The 6,581-nt window shown below is 46.1% G+C and overlaps 1 long non-coding RNA gene across 1 annotated transcript; it reads left to right on the top strand.

Annotated features, from left to right (window-relative positions):
• Nucleotides 1-2,906: 2,906 nt before the first annotated feature.
• On the top strand, nucleotides 2,907-4,019 carry LOC119090531 (uncharacterized). The gene is made up of 2 exons (XR_005093252.1): nucleotides 2,907-3,242; nucleotides 3,608-4,019. It is a non-coding gene; the product is annotated as an uncharacterized LOC119090531 (long non-coding RNA).
• The last annotated feature ends 2,562 nt before the right edge of the window (nucleotides 4,020-6,581 follow it).

Genomic DNA, 6,581 nt, shown 5'->3' with positions numbered 1-6,581 from the left:
GCGCTGCAATGTACGTCTGCCGGAGTGCCTCCAAGACTGACATACAGGACCCCGGCCATAGCACAGGTCCCTCTTACTAAAAGGACATGATTTAATGCCCCTTTGCGATCTAGACCGTCAGGGAGGTTAATAGAAAGACCCCAATGGGAGTGATGTTTCTTCCGGAAATGTGATCAAAGTGAATAAGCTCTATATCAATGGAGAGGGCCCCTGATCATTAAAGGGCTCGGTACCTTATCATATATGGGCACCAGCAAGCAGCTTAAGACCCTGTGAGCAAGTGGACAGAACCGAAGGCCAGTATGAATGACTCCTGAATAACTGACTGCATCCCGGCGTAGGTAAAAGCGCATAGAGCTGTCGGGCAAATGTAAAGAATCCATGGGTGGCCCCTGATCGATTAAGAGTGCCCAGGCACGTTAGCAGATAGTGTCCAACAGCAGCGTGAGGCTCTACGAGAAAGTGAAAGGAGTTTAAGGCGATGTGGAACTTACTCACGATCTGGTTTTCTTGGCAAGTGGACATATAGGGCCCCAGCAACATTTTAACGCCTCTGGACAACGCGATGACACTCAGAATTTCCCCAATTACCATCCTTTTAATCAGCAAAGAATTTCGTCCGCTCACGGCTCTTCACTTTGCTTTTTGTGCGACTGTTTTTGGTCGTCTGGAGGACTAAGAAGTCTAATTTTGTTGTGTTTCGTTTTAGCAAAAAGCGACCGTTCGGCCGGTTATGAGCCTTTTTGGAGCGTGTGGGTTCCCTCAGGGTTACAAGGGGGTGGGGGGTGGGGGGGGGGGAAGGGGCATTGCCCATGCCTCCTCCCCAGGGATCCGCCAGATGGACCGCCACGGGGTCCAACACAACTTCCAGACGCCGCATTAGAAAAGCAATGACACTGTTTTGATGCTCTCGTAAAACAATGAAAAGGCACACCAAATTTTTTACCTTCGGTCAGATGCGAGGCCACAAAAGGCCACAAAACGCTGAAAATGGTCGTTTCGATAGGTGCAGTTGAAGCCTCTTTGAATATGTCAAAATGGATATTGAGGGCAAGAAAATAAGCGTTACGACTGTGAAGAGCCTATTGCGATCATTTCGGTTCCCCACATCAACCAGGTCAGGTCAGATCACCGTCCAAAATGGCCGTGCCAGTCGCCGACAAGAACGATGCTTTTCTTCACAACTGGTTTTGAAATAATTTCATTTTATTAGATGCACCTTTGGACAAAAAGCATTCCAGACTTCAAAAAACACTTTTAAGTAATCTTAAGGTTGTCACATCAAATCCTTACCGGTTATATGTGGCCAGCACAATGCTTTTCTGTGGTCAGAAATAGTCTATTGTACATCTACAGATGCTCATGATCACATAGCTTTGTCTACATTATGCGTAGCCCTTTCGATGCTTGGCAATATATTTGTGGTTAACTGAGTGTGGGTACGTTGGTACATAAAATTAGACACCATCAGCTTTGCAAACGCGATAAAGAGGTGGGTACACGCGTTGCATTTGCTCATCTAGCCTTCTCGCTACTGGCAAGATAGGTTATTCACCTTGGATGACCTCATATGACCTTGCATGTTCTTGCATTACCTGTTGTGACCTCAATTTGCGTTAGAATGTTTTCACAACATGTTTTCATTAGAGTGTTCGAGTTCTTCGTCCAGTCCGTCCAAAGATTTCGGTAGATAAAACCTCCAAATCTGCGCAAAGGATGCCAAATTAATAGACAAACAGATGCTGGAAATGTTGTGCTGCTGCCAGCGTTTGTTTTTAACTTGTGCTCGATAAAAACGTAGGGAGAAGACAATTCCCGCGACCGGGCACGGGTTACAGTACACGCTTATAACGTCGCGTACGTTAAATATCCCCCGTACCTAAACTTGCGCTTGTGTGCCTCAGATCTGCCAACACTGAACTCAAGTTTTAGGGTCAAATTTGAGAGCTGGCTCCTTCTTCGTGCATGAATCTCCCATTCATGCCTCGTAAAATTCCTTGTTTTGCCACCGCCCTCAAAAGCATGTGTATGTTGTCACATCTGCGCCAAAAAGCTCATTAGATAAATTACGTTTTCGATAGAGATTTATCATACCAGCAATAGTTCCCACAGCAGACAACGTGCTATGCTAAGGCCGTTCGACTGATGTTGCATTGTGTGGTGACGACAACAGTCGGAAATAAGCGCAGGTCACCGATAGCAGGGTTGAAAGTTCTCAGACATAAAAGTGTTTGTCTATGCGTACAATGCCAGGGTGGTGTCAAACATGTGTTGGTTTCTTCATCTGTCTTCAATGCTATCACGTCAACCCCTCTTCAACACCACATATATTCTGAAAAATATCGGATACACCAGGTGTGTTGATTTTTGTTAACAGAATCGGCAGACAGTTGGGATAACTACACCTGATTCTGAACAAGTTATTATGTTTGGAAGCCCCCATCTGATGTTTTCGTGTGTTGTAATAAGCACGCACAGTTTTGTCCTCAACATGGATCACGGACTCCAGTATGCAGAGGGTGAGCTGTCGTATTACATTACACCTTGCCAACAACTCCCAAATCCTAACTTTATGGCTCTCCGCCGTCAAACCAACATCATCATGACCACGAGTCACCCAGCATCCAGCCCGACAAAAACGCATATATACGTGTATACGCTGTAAAGCGACATTCACTCAAAACCAACTTGAAATGCGCACATTACCCCAAATGTTTAATAAAGTAGCTAAAATATCCTTGGCATCAAGCCCCGTGTATGGTAGGCGAGACGAACCAAGACATGAATCGGGCACACCGCAACGGGACATTATAAAAAGCTTGTAAATCAAAAGAGAGGATCTAATGGCGGAAAAGCTCATGACTGGCGCGTGATTTTGATTTTCGGTAAGCTCATTTGGGGCTCAATCTAAGCCTGGCTATATGTTTTTCGCGGAAAGGTATTGGATAAACTTGCGATCGATGGTTGAAAGGTAATCTCCCAGAAAATCTAACGTATTTTCACTTTACTTTCGAATTGTTCATCGCACCCGGATCGAAATTGTTTTTTGAGCACCCGCAATGCCGAGACGCCGAAACCGCTCACCGAGAGTGCGACCCGGACCAGACCCTGCAGGGGACGCCATTGGAAATGTCGAAGCAGTCGTGCCTGATGGCGCCCCTGAGTGCGACTGCGAAGACTGCAGGATGTCTGTACCTGGCCCAGAACCCTCGAAATTGACAGCTCAGAAGACCAAGGGTTGGGTAAGCTGTGAAAAATCGTGGCTGCCAAGCAATTCAACAATGAACAATGTATCTGATTAGTTACACCTCCATAAACGCATGAACACGCATCTACAACACATATGCATGCAATCATTAGGTACCCATAGACATGAACGTGAGCCGTTATAAGCTTGTGCTATAAGCATGGACACGGCTTCAGAACGTGATGTTCACCTCTGTGACAAATAATTAACATGGTTGAAACGATGTGTTACCTGTATTGACAGCATTAATCAAACGTTTTCTAAAAAGCAACAGCCGATATAATGTGGTATCAAGTTCTTCGTTCCTGGTGCTATAATAGCTCCCGCCCGTTTAAGCCATTCATTCACACCACTTTTCAGATCTCGGGCAGACAATGGCCCTTCATGGGGGACGAGTCCAATGGTCGAGTCTACCAGGGATCATCCCTCGGCAGCAAGTTCTGGCTGGGCCTATCACAGCTGCAGTACGGTCTGGCCCAACATCCCATAATGACGGCCATGGCCGGGATTCTGTTCGTCAGAGTCCTGCTTCATGTTGCCGGCTTCAATCTGTGTGTTCTAAAAATTCCGTGAGAGTAATGGAAATTAGACAACAGAGGAAATATATTAATATTTTCTAGAAATAAGCTCAGTAAACAAATGCTCCTCAGCACCGAATGAAACGTCAGCGTCCGTGATGTTCTGTGCGGTTATGTTGTGACCAAAATGCATGTAAATTTGATTACGAGTCTTTCCAAATGTCTTTAGCTGAAATACATCCTACTTTTACGAGCGATGCGCTTGCTTTATCGACAATTATTGCACCGAAATTAAGATGCATCCAGCATCCAGCTTGGGAGTTCCAATCCGCTTTGTTCGCCCCAGTGTGTCGTGTCAATGGAGACGACTATTGCCACTACGCAGTGGTGGTATGTACTGGAGACGACCATGCCACTACGCAGTGGTGGCATGGGCTTACTGCCACTTTTCGATCCGCCATTGCTTAGAATACCCAACCTCCAAACAGTGCATTGCTTGAATTCTACGCAGGGTCCATATCACAACTGAGCTAAGGCGATGTTGCTGTAGTAAAACATAACATTACCACCGGACAGGAGCCGCCGTTTGATTTGTGTTACGGTGCACTTCGTTGTGCTTAATATACCTTATACCTCATACATAACACAATGAAATTGAGTGACTATCTATGCAGAACATTACATAATGCCACCCCCCAAATTCAGTCCCCGGGAATACAGTTGACATGTGAGGCCTCTGAGCTTGGGTGTCAACTATATCAACCGCCGTAAGAAATAACATGCTGCAAAAAAAGAAAACACCTGAAGACATCGATGGCGGACTGACCTTCTATAAAGCACGGCAGGGAGCTCGATTAGCACAGGCGCTAGGAGTAAAAAAAATATTTGATGTTTCAAGTTTTAGTAGCAAAAAGTGTGTGGCAGGGCCATAACTTTGTTTATGAACCGCGAAGATAGCAGCGGCAGATTTCAGTTCGAACGTGCATACGTTAACACGCGCTCGGGTGGTGGGGGTAAAATTGACTCCCCGAAAGGTTTTCCCAGAATGGTTTCCGAACGACGCGGCGTAGTCACGCCAAATTTTGCTTACCTGTGGACAATTGAATAGCGGATCGTCTGCCATCAATAATTTAGATGTACCTTTATAAGGTCGCTGACCTATGGGAGGCCAAAGTCAGGCCATGGTTTCAGCGAAGGCGATTTCTGGGGAATCGTTCAATCCGGTCAAACAACGGAGTGTTAGACGAAGCCACACATTTCTAAGATACTTTCTTAGGTGCAAAAACAATGGAATAAACAAATAGTATTAACCTAGTGTCAGGTATGACCGCCAGTCCGAGGTTAAAACCAGTCCGTTTTATTACTCTCGTGCTTGCTGTATGGACTGGTTTCTGGTACCATATCGAATATACTGATAGCAGGAACCGCATTATACACCTTCCATGGGCTTCTTATGGGTCAGAACAGGTCACTGACCTAGAATGACTCAGGTTCAGCATTTTGTTTAAGGAGCATACTGCTTAGCGTAATCTTTGTCGCTTATCTAAATGCAAACTCAAAGCAGTCTTACATCACTTCAGTCACCATGGCCTTTAAAATGTAGAACAAGGTCACTGACCTTAACTGAGCGTGTGACATTTTGCTTAGAGCAGTTGCCTGGGTTCTAAGGGCCCTTCGGAGCCCATTTGGAATTTGACCTTGTTTGACCTTACCTGACCCGAAGGTCATGACCTAAGAACCTCATGCCTTGACCTAAGTGAGTTCACGTACAGGTCAACACACCCTGTGAATCTAGTGTCTCTAGCTCTCTTACTTCGCTAAGTCTCAAGGGAGGGGTCAAATTGACCCCCTCCACCCGAGTGAGGAATATCCAACCGGCCACCCGGGCACTTGTTATAAGGTCAAACAAGGTCACTGACCTTAACTGAGTGTGCGACATTTTGCTTACAACGGTTGCCTAGGTTCTAGGGGCTCTTTGGGGATTAATCCGGAATTTGTCCTTTGACCCTATTTGACCCGAATGTCATGATCTAGGAACCTCAAACTTTGACCTAAGAGAGTTTATGTACAGTTCAACATACTCTGTGAATTTAGTGGCTCTAGCTTTCTTAATTCCCGAAATCTCAGGGGGTCAAATTGACCCCCCACCCGAGCGCAGGGTATCCAACCGGCCACCGGGGCGCGTGTTAAGGATCCCCAACCATCATGGTTTTTTACCTCAAATGTCGATAGAAATAAAGCGATAAGAATGGAGACCCGGGAATCACTCTAACGAAGCAAGGAGTGAGCACATGAACTTTCCAGTGGGATCTCAACAACATTGCACGTTTGAAATCTCAATTGAATGGTATTACATGCACATCAATATTGGCGCGGTCCATAATGCTGGTACAGTTCGCAGTGACACTCTAATATACAATCGACACCTTCCTGTTTCAGTTCGGGCTTGAGGCTGTGCTGCGCGTTTTGCAATTTGGATGTTGTAGCCGTTGTCGCTCGCCAGCTACTGGACGGATGGTTTTTGCTGATGTGCTCGGTACCACCAGTCCTGATAGCTCGCTGGACTGTGCAGACGGTGTCATATTCGGCTAACTGAGCCGTTCGCAAGCCAGCCCAGCTTCTTGATAAACATGTGAAATGTGATCACCGTGTCCATGGTCATTGGCGCCACTAGTGCAGATGATCTGCGGTGAGCAGTCCATTGTCAGGACCACACTAGAGAGAGAGAGAGAGAGAGATAGAGAGATAGAGAGAGAGAAGAGCGAGAGAGAGAGATGAGAGAGAGAGAGAGAGAGAGAGAGAGAGAGAGAGAGAGA

Source organism: Pollicipes pollicipes, unplaced genomic scaffold (genome assembly GCF_011947565.3).
Source record: "Pollicipes pollicipes isolate AB1234 unplaced genomic scaffold, Ppol_2.1 Scaffold_3087;HRSCAF=3621_pilon_pilon_pilon, whole genome shotgun sequence".
NCBI classification, from domain to species: domain Eukaryota; kingdom Metazoa; phylum Arthropoda; class Thecostraca; order Pollicipedomorpha; family Pollicipedidae; genus Pollicipes; species Pollicipes pollicipes.
The sequence above is the reverse complement of the archived record's forward strand: the minus strand, read 5'-3'. Positions and strand labels throughout refer to the sequence as shown.